At 52.1% G+C, this 17,696-nt stretch overlaps 1 protein-coding gene across 3 annotated transcripts in view; it reads right to left on the minus strand.

Moving 5' to 3' along the window:
- Positions 1-17,696, minus strand: part of CLCN4 (chloride voltage-gated channel 4) — a 69,297-nt gene that overhangs the window by 46,015 nt on the left and 5,586 nt on the right. The window contains exon 1 of one of the 3 annotated variants that reach the window (XM_072816925.1): positions 163-374. The exons of the other annotated variants lie outside the window; for them this stretch is intronic. The gene's annotated coding sequence lies outside the window, so the exon portion shown is untranslated. Of the gene's footprint in view, positions 1-162; positions 375-17,696 lie in introns of those variants that run through there. 3 annotated transcript variants of the gene reach the window in all.

Raw genomic sequence — 17,696 nt, forward strand, 5'->3', positions numbered from 1 at the left:
CTCAGATTACACGAGCAAGTAGTTACAACAAAGACTACGTGGCCCACAAAGCCTGAAACGTTTACTACTTGGCCATTTACAGAAAACATTTGCTGATCCCTGCATGCAGTGGACTGATTACAAAAATGCCCATATCCTCTACCCCTCTACCCCTCCCTGTACCTGCCACACTTTCAGTGGGAGTTCCGGGTCCTCTTCATTAAGAGGTGGTGTCTACTCCTCCACCCACTGAATCTGGACTGGCCTGTGGCACGCAGCAGAAGTGACGAGCATGCATGTGTGTCCCAAGAGGTGGTTGCTTTTCTGGGAGGGGACCTCTGCCTCTGCCATGAGAAGAAGCCTAGACTAGAATGCTGGAAGATGAGCGACCACATGGAATCAAGCCAGGTGGGTCATCTCAGCTGAGGCCATTCTAGATCACCTAGGCCCAACCAAGCACAGATTCCTGAGTGAGCCCAGGCAAGATCAGCTGAGTTTGGCCCAATCAAATCACCCAGCCACCCACGGACCCTGAGAATAACTGGCTATTGTTTCAAGCTACTGGGTTTTTTGAAGGAGTCGTCCTGTAGTAACAGTGTTTAATGTTGTTACTTGGGCTCCAAAGGAGAGGATAATGAAGACAGAGAACTTGGCTGTGGCATCACAGACTGACTCTGAGGGGAGGACAGGAACAATGAATGATTGATGACAAAACTGCCAATGGAGATGGGATGGAATCCCATCTGGAGGTAGGTGGCCTGACAAAATAACACCTCTCCTACACAACCATATTTACCTATAAAGGGACTTTGGAAGATACATGGGGCATCTAGATCTTTTATCCAGTCCTTTCCGGCAAGAAAGTTATCTAGGAGTTTGTTCTTCCAGGAGGACGACTCCGAGTGGCAGGGGGCAAAATGTTCACCAACAGATGATAACAACAGACCCCGTCCAGTAAAACTCACTTCACCCAGGGACCAATGAACACAGCATGTGTTAGCTGTGATGGTAGCACTGATGTGATTTATGACTTTGATGTTAAAAACAACTCTGGACGGCTTGGCTCACTCTCAATACAAGGATCTGTATCATTTAAAGGAAACCTGGATTTTGCCTGGTTGGATATTGGCAACAACAAAATGGTTTCTAGACGATGAAAGAAAGCAGGAAACCTCCCAGATCAAGGTAAAGAAGGACAGGTTCTAAGTATAATAGAGGCCAAATTGAATACAGAGCACCCCATGCCAGGCTAATAAGGATTATCAGCATGGCAGGCAGAAAGTGGTACTGTTTCCCCCACCTAGAACAGCTTTCCTACCCTCTGCCTGGAAAGCTTTTCTATTCACCGTCCAGGATTCTGCTGTTTCCTCTCTCTCTGTGTCACGTGCATTCATTTCCCCAGAGAGAGTTGGGGGCTTCCTCCTTGGCAATCAAAAGTCTTCTCTTTTTTTTTTTTTGAACAGCAGTTAACAAAATAACACAAGATCCACCCTCTTAACAAATTTTAAGGGTACGGCACCATGCGCGCAATGTCCTACAGAGGATCTCTAGAAATTTTCCATCTTCCGCAAGGGACACTTCCTACACAGTGAACCCCGACTCCCCATTTCTCCCTCCAGCCCCTGGCAACCACTACCTTCTACTTCTATGAGTTCGACTCCTTGAGATGCCTCCTATGGAGGAAACAGCGCACTGTGTCCTCCTGCGACCGCCTGCTGCAGGACTTCTTTCCAAAGGCCACTGTACGTGCACGTCACATTTTCTTTGTCCAGCTGATGGGCATTTAGGTCGCCCACTCCCCCCATCCTTCCCAGCGGACCACGATGCCCTCTTTGCCCACCTGTCGCCAGGGAGGGGCACAGCCGCGGGCCGAATCCAGCAGCGCCGGGCGCTGGAAGTGGGGCGGGGGGGCTGGAAGGGCCACGGAGCGGGGAGACTGCGCATCCGGCCGGCCGCCCCGCACGTCAGCGAGGACAGCAGGGGACGGCACTGCCGCGGGCCTCCTGCCACCCGGGGTTCTGATCCTCTCTTCCACCTGCCCAGCTCGTCCGGGAATTGGCCAACAGGGGTTGGCGGCGAGGAGCGCGGCCTGCGCGCGAGAGGCCACAGCTGGAGGGGCTTCGGCGGCGTCTCATCGCGGCGCCCAGGGGAGAAGCCCCCAGATGCCCGCCCTCGGCGGGGCGGGAGGACATCGGGGTCTAGACCCCACGGGCACACTACAGGGCGGGAGCCGGCAGAGTGCGTGGTCCTGCGGGCCAGATCCAGCTCCCGCCTACTTTTTTTTTTTTTTTTTTAATTCCCTTAGCCAACCTATAGAGCACCATTAGTTTCGGATGCAGTGGTCGTGATTCATCGGTTGCACGTAACACCCAGTGCTCGTCACATCACGTGCCCTCCTTCATGCCCGGCACCCAGTGATCCCCTCCCCCCACCACCTCCCCTCCAGCGACCCTCAGTTTGTCTCCTATGATTAAGAGCCTCTTATGGTTTGTCTCCCTCTCTGAGTTTTTCTTTAACATTTTATTTGAGAGAGAGAGAGAGAGAATGAGCAGGAGAGAGGGAGAAGCAGACTCCCCACTGAGCAGAGAGTTCAACATGACCTTGATCCCAGGACCCTGGGATTGTGACCTGGGCCAAAGGCAGACACTTAACCAACTGAGCCACCCAGGTACCCCACCGATTTCTTTCTATTCAGTTTTCCTTCCCTTCCTCTGTGATCCTCTGTGCTATTTCTTATATTCCAATATATGAGGGAAGCCATATGATCATTGTCTTTCTCTGATGGGCCTATTTCACCCAGCATAATACCCTCCAGTTCCATCCATGTCAATGTAAATGGTGGGTATTCATCCCTTCTGATGGCTGAGGAATATTCCATTGTATATATATATACACCACATCTTCTTTATCCATTCATCTGTTGATGGCCATCTGGGCTATTTCCATAGTTTGGCTATTGTGGACATTGGGATGCAGGTGCACCTTTGAATCACTACATTTGCATCTTTGGGGTAAATACCTAGTAGTGGAATTGCTAGGTCATAGGGTAGCTTTATTTTTAACTTGAGGAAGCTCCATATTGTTTTCCAGCGTGGCTGCACCAGCTTGCATTAAAGAATGAACGGGTCAACCAGGAAATTAAAGAATTTAAAAAGTTCATGGAAACAAATAAAAATGAAAACACAACTGTTCAAAACCTTTGGGATGAAAAAAAAAAAAAAAACCAGAACCTTTGGGATGCAACAAAGGCAGTCCTAAGAGGGAAGTATATAGCAATACACGCCTTTCTCAAGAAACCAGAAAAGTCTCAAATTCACAGGCTAACCTCACACCTAAAGGAGCCAGAGAAAGATCACCACCTGCTTTTGTATGGCTCACGAGCTAAGAATGGTTTTTACATTGTTCTTAATAATTGAAAAGAGGAATGATATTTTGTGACACACGAAGATCATGCGAAATTCAGTGTCAAAATGAAGCATTATGGAAACACAGCCCCAGTCGCTAATTTGTATATTGTCTCCTGCTGCTTTCTACATGGCAAGGGCCAAGTTAAATAGTTCCAACAGGCCACCCAGCCCACAGAACTTCAAACAGTTATGGTCTGGCCCTGAAGAGAAAAAGTCGGCTGCTATAGAGCAAAGAGAATGAACAAAGGATAATGACATCCAACAATGTGGATACATTTTACAACATAATGTAAAACAAAAGCTGGAAATAAAAGCTGCCATTTATATAAAGCTCACAAGCAGGCAACATTAATCTGTGGTGTGAAGGTAGGGATAGTGGTTACCTTTCAGGGGTGGGATAGGGCCTGGAAGGGGCCAGAAAGGACTTCTGGGGGCCAGTTGCGTGCTGTCCCTTGATCTGGGTGCTGGTTATGTAGGTGAGTTCCCTTTGCAAAAAAACTTATGGAGGTGCACACTTAGGATTTTTGCATTTTTATAGATAAAAGGCTCAGTTAAGAGATGTGATTTCAGTCTGGCAGCACCTCAAAAGGTTAGAGTTTCCACATGACCCAGTGGTTCCACTCCCAGGCTCATACCCAAGGGAACTGAGAACATGTCCACACAAACACTTATACACAAATGATCAGAGCAGCCATATTCCTATACTAACCAAAAAGTGAAAACAACCCAAAAATGCCATCAACTGATGAACAGACTAGACCCCAAAAATGAAACTAAGGGACCTTACTAGCAACATTTCAACCTGGAAGCTTTGGGAAAATTGAAAAGGTCATTTATAACACTAACACACACACACACACACACACACACACACACTTTGAGGTTTATAGGATATCCTACAATCAGAAGTTTCTCCAACTAATTAGCTATCCTAATGCTTCAAGATTCCAGATGCCTTTGGCTCATGAATGAAGATAAGATCATACCACAGCTCTAACAAAGTGCTAGAGCTAGAGGTCACCCGTATTCACAAGACACCGCAAAAAAAGCATAGGACCCAAGGAAGAAAGGATCTAAGAATATGGAGTTCAGAGCCAGATCTTGATTAGATGGCACCAAAAAAAAAAAAAAAAAAAAAAGCAAACAAAAAACACCAAACGCCAAAAACTCAGAAAAACTTCATTTCTTGCAGCTTTTCTAGAAGCTCCAAAAGTTATCACAAGCAGCCACTACTAAGTCTGTCTTCTTGCAGCCCCTTGTGCCGGCCACTACTCCAAAGACCACCAGGCTGGGCACCCCCGGTCTCAGCAGGGGTGTCATCACACCACATGGCCACCAGCAAATGCTGTGCTAGCAGCCTTTCGGCCTGGGTACCCTCAAGTCCCCGAGGAAGGTCCTGTGGGCCCAGGAACACATGCGGGGACTGCCTCCTCCTTCCCCATGTCTCTTTGACATGTGAGTCCCACCTCTGCTCAAAGAGAAGGCAGGACACCCTCCCCACCCTGCCCTGCCTCGCCCGCTGTCCTTCCTTGGCCTCCTGTAGCTGGAAATCCCACCTCAGGTCCTGAAAACCTCCCACCTCCAGAGCCCGCGGCTCTGGCTCTCTGCCCTGAGCCACTGGAGGGCAATCACCCACGGCCACACCTGTCACCTTTGGTGGCTTCTCTTCTCCCACCCATGCTCTGAATCAAGTGCTTCCCAAACTGTGCTTGCAATGGGTAAGTCACCTCAGTGCGAGGCCTGCATTACCATGACGGTCGGCGTGACCAGCTAACTTGACCCCTTCGCCATCCAGCCTCTCCTCCGAGGGCGGCCAGGCCAGCTCCTGACCCATACTCAGTCCTCGGACAGGGGAGGGAAGCAGGAGCTTAAACTGAATGAAGAAACCGCCCCCCCCCCCCGCTGCCTTTATTCTGATCCAGGATCTCTGTCACACACCACCGGGACACTCCTAAGAGGTGTGATCCAATACAAACTCATCGCTAGCTTCAAATTACACAACAGAGCGTGGTTCTCTCAACTCGCTCATGTGGACAGAGCAAGGAAAGGGTTACTGCCATGAAATCCGAGGCTGTCACAAACATCTGTTTATCTGCCATTTCTGCTGCCCTGAATTCAAAGATTAAAAGAGGAAGTTTAAAATATAACAAGTAGGGATCCCTGGGTGGCGCAGCGGTTTGGCGCCTGCCTTTGGCCCAGGGCGCGATCCTGGAGACCCGGGATCGAATCCCACATCGGGCTCCCGGTGCATGGAGCCTGCTTCTCCCTCTGCCTGTGTCTCTGCGCCTCTCTCTCTCTCTCTCTGTGACTATCATAAATAAATTAAAAAAATTAAAAAAAAATAAAATAAAATAAAATAAAATAAAATAAAATAAAATAAAATAAAATATAACAAGTGGCGGCGCCTGGGTGGCTCAGTCGGTTAAGCGTCTGACTCGTGATGTAGGCTCAGGGCACGATCTCATGGGTCTTGATCTCCTGGGTCGTGGGATGGAGCCCTGGCAAAGGGGCTCCAGCATTGGTGCTGGGCTCTGTCGCGGCAGGGGGTCTGCTTGAAATTCTCTCCCTCTGCCTCTTCCACCACTTGTGCGTGGATGCACATGCGCTCTCTCTCCCTCTCTCTAAAAGAAATATTTTTAAAAAATAATTTAAAAATAAAAATAAAACATAACAAATACACCAGGATTTTCTGTCCCCACAAAGTACACACACACACACAGACTCTCTCTCTCTCTCTCTCTCTCTCTCCCCCTCCTCCAACCAGCCCATGATAAGATACAGAAAGGCAGTATCCATCTGTGGCTCTCCCTGTGCCTCCAGGCCCAGCAATGGCCTGTACAGAGTTCCTGCCACACACAAAGGAAGTTATAGGGAAGCCTTGACCTTGGTCTCTTCACCCACAGTTGTAAAACCACCGCATGGCCACATGCACATGAACTGCCCTATACATGTGGCTTTGTTGTCATCACCCAATTTCTAGAATAACTACTGTATCTGAGGCTGCCAGTGCCCCACCCATATCCCTCAAAACCTTCTAGTAAGCTCCAGCTTATTTCCAACTGAGATCATTGTTTCAGGACCCACAGAAAGGGGCTCTGCTGACATGGCCTGCCTGAAGTGCGTTATTAGGAGCAGGTATTAATTGATACCTCTCAGGAACTGGTATATAAATACCCCCACTCTCTCACCCTTGGAATGGAGTCATTTCAAGGTATGTGTTTCTTTTTTTTTTTTTTTAAAGATTTTATATACCCATTCATGAGAGACACACACACACAGAGACAGAGAGAGGCAGAAACACAGGCAGAGGGAGAAGCAGGCTCCACGCAAGGAGCCCATGCAGCACTTGATCCCGGGACTCTAGGATCACACATGGGCCAAAGGCAGGTGCTAAACCACTGAGCCACCCAGGGATCCCAAGGCATGTGTTTCATAGCCAGGCAGGAAAGATTTACCACTGCAGGCTTGAGACTGCTCCCCTTGGGAAGGCCTGCTGCTGGCAAGGCTGGCCCTTGGCTGGCATGTGGAAACCTGGATTTCAAGAAGCTCCCACCATTCCCAGAACTGGTAAGAATGGCTCACTGTGACTACACTGGTTGTCCAAATAATGTAATTTATGCTGAACTCCTGCTTTCCTTCTAAGAGTCTGGAATTTTGATAATGAGCTAGACAGAGAGTACCTGAAGGAACAACCTCCAATAAATCTCATGGGTACTGGGGCGCCTGGGTGGCTCAGTGGTTGAGTGTCTGCCTTTGGCTCAGGGTGTGATCCCGGGGTCGGGGGATGAAGTCCTGCATCAGGCTCCCCACAGGGAGCCTGCTTCTCCCTCTGCCTGTGTCTCTGCCTCTGTGTGTCTCTCATGAATAAATAAATAAAATCTTAAACAAAAACCTCATGGGTACTAAGACTCTAACAAGCTTGCCTTTTCCCTTTGCTGACTCTCCCCTACATTCCTTATGATAATAAGCCAAACCCCGAAAACAACCACATGCTGTCTTTTGAGTATTCCTAGTTGAATCCAGAGATGATCCTGAGGACCTGGGACACAGCAAGCTGTTTCCTAGAGTTTCCAAAGCGTAGCATTAGCCAACAGTTGCCCATTGGGTGAGCTGCATCAACAGCCCAGCATCTAATGGCCACCTTCTTTTCCTGGTCACACTTGCCCTGCCCCTCCCAGGAGCCCCTGCATCTCCCAGAGAGCTCCCTGCACTGGGATCCTTGTCTCAGGATCCACTTGTGAGAGAATCCAAATGAAGGCAGTATGGCATTTTCTACTTCATCAACCAGTACGGCCTTTGCCTACGTGAAACCCATGAGTGATGTTTTCATGGCTCTGTAAAAACAGGCAAAACCTTCATGACCTGGGGCTAGTTATCAGAGTTATCAGAGAGGACACCAAAAGTGTGATCCATAAAAGAAAAAAATGGGGGGCACCTGGGTGGTTCAGTCTGCCTTTGGCTCAGGTCATGATTCCAGGGTCCTGGGATCGAAGCCTGCATGGGGTTCTCTGCTCAGTGGGGACTCTGCTTCTGCTTCTCCCTCTCCCTCTCCCTCTGCCGCTCCCCCTGCTTTCTCTCTCTGTGTGTCAAATAAATAAATAATATTTAAAAAGAAAAAATGGATGAATTATACCAACGGGCAAAGTCAAACTTCCCATCCCTGTAAGAATTCGGAAAACCCTGGGATATATTCAACTGATTCCTACGGAAGAACAGTCCACCAACAAAAAGGTCCAGGCTGTGCTGACGCCTCTAGCAATTGTGGGACAACCTGAGCTTCAAAGTGGCCTGCCGTACGCTCCGTGACAGAACACTGGTGGCTGATCACCACCTGGAGATACAAAGATTCCAGTGTGCATCAGCATGACCAGCAGAGCTGGCTCCAGGGCCCACCCCGGTAGCTCTTCTACCAAGCTCCCAGGGAGGTTGATGCTGCTGGCACATGGGCTGTACTTGGAGTGAACCACTGGCCCCTTAGCTAGCCCTTTGTCCCCTCCTAATCCCCACTCTCCTGCGTGCCCTGCATCCTTCCCATTGTGTTTTAAACACTAATGCTTTTAGTATTGATCTTATTTATAAATTACATTTTGCTGGAATAATTACTTACAAGCTCGCTTCCTCCCATATCTGATTGTGAGGTCCTTGAGGTCAGCGGCCTATTATACTCTTATTTATTACCTGGACATTTGAGGAAGTGTTTGCTGAGCTCTGCTCTTCGGGAATATCATCCACCAAACCCAAAAAGCTTAGCCAACCACATGTACTATCTCTAGTCAACAAGACGCATTGCTGATACTATAACCCATCTATAGATATAAAACTCTATGGAACAGTCAGCTAAACGCTTTCGACATCACTGCACAGACATGCTCAACAACACACACAAGAAAGACATTTCCTCTGTGCATACACGTAGGACAAAAAGAATATATAAACTAAGTTGAAGTCACTATACACATAAAATGTGGGTGGCTTTAAAACATTTCTTAGACTATATATCACTTTTCACACGCACTATCCCACAGTTTTATAGTTTGTAACAATGCAAGTCTGAAGAGCACAACGTGCTTTCCCTACTAGGTTTGCAGGTTTTTCTTTCAACTGCTCGATTCATCTTGATTTTCCTTTATTACTTTTCACCCGTGAAAAAAGTTGAGCTGACAAATATACAGACAGATATCCTGCCGAGTACAGCAGCCCAGGGTCCTGGCTGATATCCAGCCGCAGGCACTTGACACGGAATCACTGGGGCCCCAGGAGTGGACTTTGAACCCAGGGTAGTGGCTAAAAGCACCACAAGCTGAACAGTTCCTTTAGGCAAACCCTTCTTCACCATTCTTTTTTTATGTTTTTTTTTTACATTTTTTTAATTTAAATACAATTTACCAACATATAGTATAACACCTAGTGCTCATCCCATCAAGTGACCTCCTCATCCAAGTGAGGGAGGCGATAGGGACATTGGTTGAAAACTCCCTTAAGCTCTCTCAAGAAGTTTCTCTGAAATAAATTTGGATTAGATGATCAGAACATTTACTATAGGAATTCCAGTTCTACACAAAGATTTAAACTATTAGTCTACAATCCCAGATAAAGAAGCTCAACAAACTCCAAGCACCAGGAGTAAATAAATAAACAAAACAAACCACACCAAGGCATATCATCATCAAACTGTTAAAACCAGTGAAAAGGAGGATATCTTAAAAGCAGCAAAAGAGGGACACTTGGGTGGCTCAGTAGTTGAGCCTCTGCCTTTGGCTTAGGGTGTGATCCTGGGGTCCTGGGATCCAGTTCCACATCAGGCTCCCCGCAGGGAGCCTGCTTCTCCCTTTCTCCCTCTGCCTGTGTCTCTGCATGCCTGCCTCTCTCTCTCTCATGAATAAATAAAATCTTTTTAAAATAAATAAATAAAAGCACCAAAAGACACAAGACACATATGCACAGAGAACTCTCCAGCTACATCCAACCGTGAGGACAAACAATATCCCGCCACAGGCACTGACACTGACAAGGGTGAAGCTCGCAGCCCTGACGTTGAGCGAAAGCCAGACACAAGGGAATACGCAAGTCCGTTAATATAAAGTCGCAAACAAGCGAAACCAATCTGTAATAGCAGATACCCTTGGGCTGGGAAGTGACGGGAAGGGGACCTGCAGGTGGCTTCTGGGGACTGGCCGCGTTCCAGTTAATCCGGGCACTGGTTACGCAGGTGTGTTCACTGAGCGACAACTCAGCAAGCCGTGCACTCGTGCTCTCCACGCTTTTCTGCACCTGCCTTTCGGTGAAGCTCCACTGAAGGGCAACGCAAGAGCCATCAACTAGAAATCTCACCCGCCTGGCTTTACAAAAGCCAGACTTAGCTGGCACGCTGCTGCAACACTTCCCTGAGCAGCCTGTGATATACTTTCCTTTCTTTTGAAATACCCACCACATCATGTCTAACCAGAATGATCTCCCGCTGAAATAACTCAGGTGCAAAGCCTGAGCCCTCTGACAAAACCAAGGCACTGGGGCTGGCAGACGCGGCGGGCGGCGGGCACGGGCTCCGTGCCGCACTACAGGTCAGGGGGCAGCTTCCCCCGTGCACGAGGGAAAGGAGATGCCCACGTAGCACTGGCAAATGCTGGGTGCTCGAAGTGACGGCCAGACATCCAACGGGCCCCGGCAGCTGGGGGTCACCGTACGGAGTCCCAGGCTGCGCAGGCAGATACAGGGACAGATGTACAAGCAGCTCTCCCCTTCCTGAAAATCAACCCACTCGAACTCATCGTCCATGCACCCTAACTTCTGATGCACGCACCTAACCCTGGCATGCAGCTCCCCTACCCCCCAGCCGGGGGAAGGGTGGGAGGGCGAGCGGGAGGGAGGAGAGGGGAGAGAGAGAGACCACAGCTTGAACAAATGCGGAGCAATCAGAGAAAAGTGGAGCTTCAGAAGGGGCAGGAGGGAGGCGGCCACAGCCTGGGGACCGGGGGCGGCCAGCACCAGGCCCCCCCCCACCGGCCCTGCTAGTTCGGGTTCTTAGCATTGTACTCGCCGGGCAATGCTGTGCAACAGCTCAGCCCTGAACCCGGCAGCTTAAACCAATAAACACGGACGATCTTCCAGTTCTTGCGGGTCAGGAATTGGGCGGCGGCTTGGTCGGTCCCCAGCTCGGGGTCTCTCCCGAAGTCGCGGTGGGCTCCGGGCGCTGTCCGCCGGGGCCGCGGGCCTGAAGGCTGGCTGGGGGCAGGAGGCCGCCTCCCCGTGGGCGCCTGCTGCTGCGGGGGGCCTCAGGTCTGCCCACCCGCGTCTCGGCAGGATGGCTCGAGCGTCCCTGGGACACGGTGGCTGGCTTCCTCCAACGCAGGTGATCCGAGGGGACGAGGTGGAAGCAGCAGCGTCCTGCGGCCCGGCCCTGGCAGTCCTCCAGCGTCACTCGCGCGGCACCCACTGGCGGCACAGGTCGCCCAGCGGGGAGCAGGCTGCGCGCCAGGAGGCGGGTCGCGGGGGCCCACCCTGCAGAGGGGCTCCCTGGGCCGCACGCTTGTCGTCTCACCCCGCGCCTTGCCCGGAACCACACCAATTTCAAGATCATTTGAGATGACGGACTCTCCAAGACGCAGCCGCCTCTCGATGGCGAGGGGCCACGATCCATCCCTCCTTCCAGCCAGTCCTCCAGACCCGGAGCTGGGCTCCCCAGGGCGCAGCCAGTGAGAGGAGGCCCCTGGCGGCCCTGCGGCGAGGGGCCAAGGGCCAGGGGACAGTCCCACAGGCAGGGAAGTTGGGAGCTGAAGGACTGACGGAAAGACACCGAGAATGACACCCTGCCTGGAGCCAACAAGCCGGGGCAGGGCCTCCTCCTCGGCCTCCTCCTCCTCCTCCACCCTCTCTCCTTCCTCCTTGTCCCCCCCCCAGCAGGACTGGGGAGCCGCTGGGGGCCGCTGACCCTCCCTCCCTCCGTGGCATGTGTCCTCCGGCCCCGGGCCACACAGCCACTTGTCACGGTTGGGAACACAGCCTGCCTGCGTGTTGGACAGGGGATGTGGCCTCCAGTGACACAATGGACCAGTGTTCGCAGTCCCCACCGCAGGGCCAGGGAGAGGAGGCGTGAGGCTCTGCGTTCCCGGTGCCAAGGGCCAAGGAGTCCGAACCTCCCCAGAGACTCCTTCTCGCAATAACACCCCTTCCTGGGGCTCCGCGCCTGGGCCACTGCGGGCGCCTCGCGAATACTCAGCAGCGGGGGCTCCTGACAGTCCCCGCGCCGACCACGGGCACCCTCGGGCCGCACCACGGATGAGCTAACTGAGGCCGCGGGCCCAAGCCGCCCGGGGGGGGGGGGGCAGGGGGCCAGCCCGCAGGCCTGGGGGTGCGCCGGTGTTACCTCCCTAAAGACCCCATTCCCAAAGAAGGCTGCACTCTGGGTCGCGGGGTACCTCGACGTGTGAAATGAGGGCCGGGGCCACCAGACGGTGACCGGGGGCTCCATCCCCAACGGGACAGCCGCAAGGACAGCCTTTCTAGCACCGTACGTGGAACGCGGGCACCGTGTCGTCTGCTGTCCCTGTTTCCGCTGCCCATCGGGGTAACGCTGCCCCGACCCGGGCACGAGAGGCCATCGCACAGGCGTGACTTCAGCCGGGGCTCCCGGGGCGGCCCAGGCCTGCCCCCTGCCGAGCACGTGCGGGTCAGGTCACCCGGCCACCACGCCAGCCCCCTCGCCCTCTTGCCCACCTCTGACTTCTCACAGCAGCCAGAGTCACCGTTCCGAATGCAAGTCCCCACATGTCACTCCCACACCCGAAAGCAGCCAGCAGCTTCCCAGCACAGAGAATAATCCAGGCTTGGCGCCACCCCCGCCAGGTTCCCGCCTGCTCCGTCCCCGGCCGCCCCTCAGAGCACCTTTCCCACCACGGGCTCCCTGGGCTGCTCCCCTCGGGTCACACCGACCTCCTTGCTGTCTTCAAACGCGCCCGGCCGGGCCTGGCCTCGGGCCCTTTGCTCCGCTGTTCCCTCACCCCTGAACACTCCGGGCCCTGGACGCTCACCTGGCTCTCCCTCACTTTATTCAGGCCCCTGCCTTGCCTATTTGGTACCACAGTATATCCCATTACCCAGACTGGTCGACCCCAACCAGGAGCAATTCTGCACACCAGGGGACATTTGGCAATGTCTGGAGTTTGGCTGTCACAGCCAGGGGGCAGGGCAGTGCTTGCTACTGGCACCTAGCGGGTAAAGGCCAGGGACGCTGCTCAACGTCCTACAATGCACAGGAGAGTCCCCACCACAGAGAATCATCCAGTCCAAATGTCCATAGTGTCAAGGTCGAAAAATCCGGGCCTGCACGCATAGCAAGGACCCAACAGATATTCGTTGAGCAAGGAGTGAACGCATGAATGAATATCGAGGCTCACGTCTTACGGAAACATCTCTGCAGCCAGACATGAAAGTGTACAGATTATAGGATTCCAGGTGTCTGAAGTTCAAGAACAGGCAAAAGTAAACTGTGCTGACACAAACCAGAAGAGCCATTGCCTCTGCCACAGGGTTTGGCTAAAGGAGGGCAAGAAGGGGCCCTCCGGGGAGTATCTGCTGGAAATGTTCCCCGTCAAAACCAACTGAATTAAAAATCCACGCATTTTATGGGATCCCTGGGTGGCGCAGCGGTTTGGCGCCTGCCTTTGGCCCATGGCGCGATCCTGGAGACCCGGGATCGAATCCCACGTCGGGCTCCCGGTGCATGGAGCCTGCTTCTCCCTCTGCCTGTGTCTCTGCCTCTCTCTCTCTGTGTGACTATCATAAATAAATAAAAATTAAAAAAAAAAATCCACGCATTTTGTTCCATGCAAATTACATCCCAATAAAAGCAAGCAAACAAACAAAGCACTATATACATCCCACAGATGACTGTATTTGCACAGACATTTTCAAAAACCATATATACCCAAGTTAGCAGTGGGGGCCGTTGGGAGGGGGCTCAGGGTACTGGGCATGCAAAGGAGACTTCGTGTTCTTTCCATAACCTTGATCCTGCTGGAAATTCTCACCACGTGCATGGAACATGGAAAACAAGTCATTAAAAAATACTTATCCCGGGGCACCTGGGCAGCTCAGTGGTTGAGCATCTGCCATTGGCTCAGGTCGTGATCCCGGGGTCCTGGGATCGAGTCCCACATCGGGCTCCCTGCATGGATCCTGCTTCTCCCTCTGCCTGTGTCTCTGGCTCCCTCTCTGTGTTTCTCATGAATAAATAAAATCTTTTAAAAAATAAAAAAATAAAACACTTATCATGATCTGTGAAGGAAACCCACTCCCGCCCTTAAAAAGGAAAGTTTATCTCTGCTGTCCACTGAAAGAGTGGTTAAGCAACGGTTTGATAACAAGGTCCTCCCCGCAGCCGGCACAGCAGTGGCTCAACAGACTTGTTGAGGGAGAGTGTGCGTGGGGAACACACTGGCCCCAACACCTGCCCAAGGTGCTGGGAAAACAGATAAGCCCCACCCCTAACTAACACCCCTCAATCTGGCTCAGGAGGGTGGAGGGCTGGAGGACAGGTGGGTGTGCTGGTAACCTTGGCGCCAGCAGGCCTCACGTGGGGCCTCAGATCCACCAGGGGCACCTGGAACTCCGATCAAAAATGCTCCTGCTGGGCCTCACCTCCAGACCTACTCAGTCAGAATCCCCACATGGCCAAAGGTCTACATTTCTTTTCTTTTAAGATTTTATTTATTTTAATTAATTGACTAATTAAATTCATTTATTAATTAAATTTATTTTTGAGAGACAGTGTGCAAGCAGGGGGAGGGGAAGAAGGAGAGAAAAGATCTCAAGGAGACTCCCCGCTGAGCACAGAGCCCGACGTGGGGCTCCATCTCACCACTCTGAGATCATGACCTGAATCAAAACCAAGAGTCAGAAGCTTAACTGACCTAGCCACCCAGGCACCCCCTTTTCTATCGTGTTAAAAAAAAGTTTTCATTGGGGCGCCTGGGTGGCTCAGCAGCTGAGCATCTGCCTTTGGCCCAGGGCATGATCCTGGGGTCCTGGGATCGAGTCCCACATTGGGCTCCCCGCAGGAACCTGCTTCTCCCTCTGCCTGTCTCTCTCTCTCTCTCTCTCTCTCTCTCTCTTTGTGTGTGTGTCTTTCATGAATGAATAAAATCTTTTTTAAAAAAAAACAAAAAAACTTTTTATCATGAACATTTTCAAATACACAGAACATTATCCAGAAGAACCCAACAAATAACAGCAGTCAAATTCAGTAAGCGTTCCCATTTGGCCTTTTTTGCTGTCCCCATTTTAACTGAACCACTTACAAGTAAATTACTTCTCTAGAGGGGCAGCCCAGGTGGCTCAGAGGTTTAGCACCGCCTTTGGCCCAGGGCCTGATCCTGGAGACCCAGGATCGAGTCCCACATCGGGCTCCCTGCATGGAGCCTGCTTCTCCCTCTGCCTGTGTCTCTGCCTCTCTCTCTCTGTGTCTCTCATGAATAAATAAATAAAATCTTTAAAAAAAATTATTTCTCTAGAGCACTGGTTCTCAAAGTGTGATCTGGGGACACCTAGGATCCCCAAGACTCTTTAGGGGATCCATGCAGTCAAAAACATTTTTATCATAATCTTAAATTGTTATTTGCCTTTTTCCCATTCTCATTCTCTTGTGAGAGTACCGGAGAATTTTCCAGAGGCTACATGACACGTGATATTGCAACAGATTGAATGTAGAAGCAGGTATGAGAATTCGTCTTGCATTCAGCCATATGTTAAGGAGATCTCCAAAAATGCTTTAAAAAAATTTTTTTAGGGAACTTGTTGCTATCATGACACTTCATCCCTAAACACTTCAGCATGCATCACCAAAAAATAAGACTCTTGCACATACTCCCGTGTTAGTACCTACTGCTGTGTAATAAATTAGCCCCAAAACACGGCAGCAGGAAACACACACGAGTTATCTCACTGTTTCTGTGTCAAGAATCCCCGAGCTGGGCAGCCCCGGTGGCGCAGCTGTTTAGCGCCGCCTACAGCCCGGGGCGTGATCCTGGGGGCCCGGGATCGAGTCCCGCATCGGGCTCCCTGCATGGAGCCTGCTTCTCCCTCTGCCTAGGTCTCTGCCTCTCTCTCTCTCTCTCTCTCTTTCTCTCTCTCTCTGTGTCTCTATGAATAAATAAATAAAAATCTTAAAAAAAAAAAAAAAAGAATCCCCGAGCGGCTTAGCTGGGTGCCTACGACCCCGCAGGATTATCACATCTAATGAAACTTAGAGTAGTTTCCTCACATCATCTAACAGACAGTCACATAAAAATGACCCAAGTGTCCCCAAGTCCGTATTTTAGAGGTTTGTTCAGGCCGGGGCCCAATCAAGGGCTACAACTTCTATTTGGTTACCGTCACGGGCCGCGTGTGTCCTCCCAAAATTCATAGGTTGAAACCTCCCTGCAGCGTGATGGCATCTGGGGGCGGGGCCTCTGGGAGGTGATCAGGTCCTGGAGGTGGCGCCCCCTTGATGGGACTAGGACCCGGCAAGGAGATCCGGAGAGCTAGCTGCTGGGGCAAGGTGGCCAGTTGCAACCCAGCAGGGGGCCTCCCCGGAGCCCACCGGGGTGGCCGCCTCCCGAGCTGAGAGAGGAGGCTGTTGTTGACGAGCCACCTGGTCTCTGGTACTCTGTCCCGGCAGAGGGGAGGCCCGGGGGGGAGCAGGGGAGCGGGGGCCGGCTCTGGGCCAGGCTGAGCTGCGACCAGAAACAGAATTCCTGGCCTGGGCACAGCAGCTCGCTCACTGCAGGCCAAACCAATTTTGATGAGGCCTGGAAGAGTCAGAGAGAAGGCTGATGGCACGGGGACGATGGGACAGGCACAGTGCGGTCCCAGGCCCGCGACAGGAGTCTCCTGGCCAATCTGAGCCCCCCGCCCCGCCCGTCGCTGCTTCCTGTCTCTTGCAGACCCTGGACATCCCTCTGACCCCCCCCCCCAAAGCCAAGGAGGCAGCAGGACCAGCAAATCCCGGGGACCCCATGTCACGGACCCAGCAACTGCGCCAAGAGGGGAAGTGACGCAGATAAAGCGGCTCAGGTGTCAGAGTCAGATCCCGGGCCACGCGTCCTGTCCTGAGACTGGAGGCCCTGCCCTAGGTTGGGCGGGGGAGGGGTTCCGCTAGGTTGTGCAGGCAGTTGGCATCGGCCTCCCACCAGCTACCCGAGAGGCCGCCACCGTCTTGTCCCCGCGGTCACTGCCAGCACCACCTCCGTGACGCGCCGCCGGCCCACGCGTGCCGATGAGGAAGGGATGCGGCCGTGAGGTCTGTGCCGGGGTCTCAGGTGACGAGGACAGGGGTGTCGGGGCACCCCTGGGCTCCAGCACACGCTGCTCTGGTGCCCCATGCTCTCTCTCCTCCCTGCCCAGCTTCCCAGCTCTCAGTGGCACACACAGGCCTCCCCTTTTGGACAGAAGCTATTTCTGGAACCCCACAGTGTCAAAAAGCCTTCTCGTTGTATTTTCCAATATTTATGACATGATGAAAGGGAATCGGATCTCTGATCAAGGGCTTAGGTCAAACCAACCATAGGAAAGTGAATTCTAGACCACTGAAGCCAGAAGAACATTTAGAGACCATCCACATCAGTGGTTTGCAACCAGAGGCAATGCTCCCACCCCGGGGGATCAGGTGGCAGCGGCCAGAGACGTTCTGCTTGTCACAACCCGGGGAGGGGCGCTCCTGGCGGGGTGAGCAGAGGCCAGGGATGCCACTAAGCCTCCTACAGTGCACAGGATGGCCCCACCACAACACATTTATTCAGCCCTAAAGGTCACCAGAGCTGAGGCAGAGAAACC

This window comes from Canis lupus, chromosome X, assembly GCF_048164855.1.
Source record: "Canis lupus baileyi chromosome X, mCanLup2.hap1, whole genome shotgun sequence".
NCBI classification, from domain to species: Eukaryota; Metazoa; Chordata; class Mammalia; order Carnivora; family Canidae; genus Canis; species Canis lupus.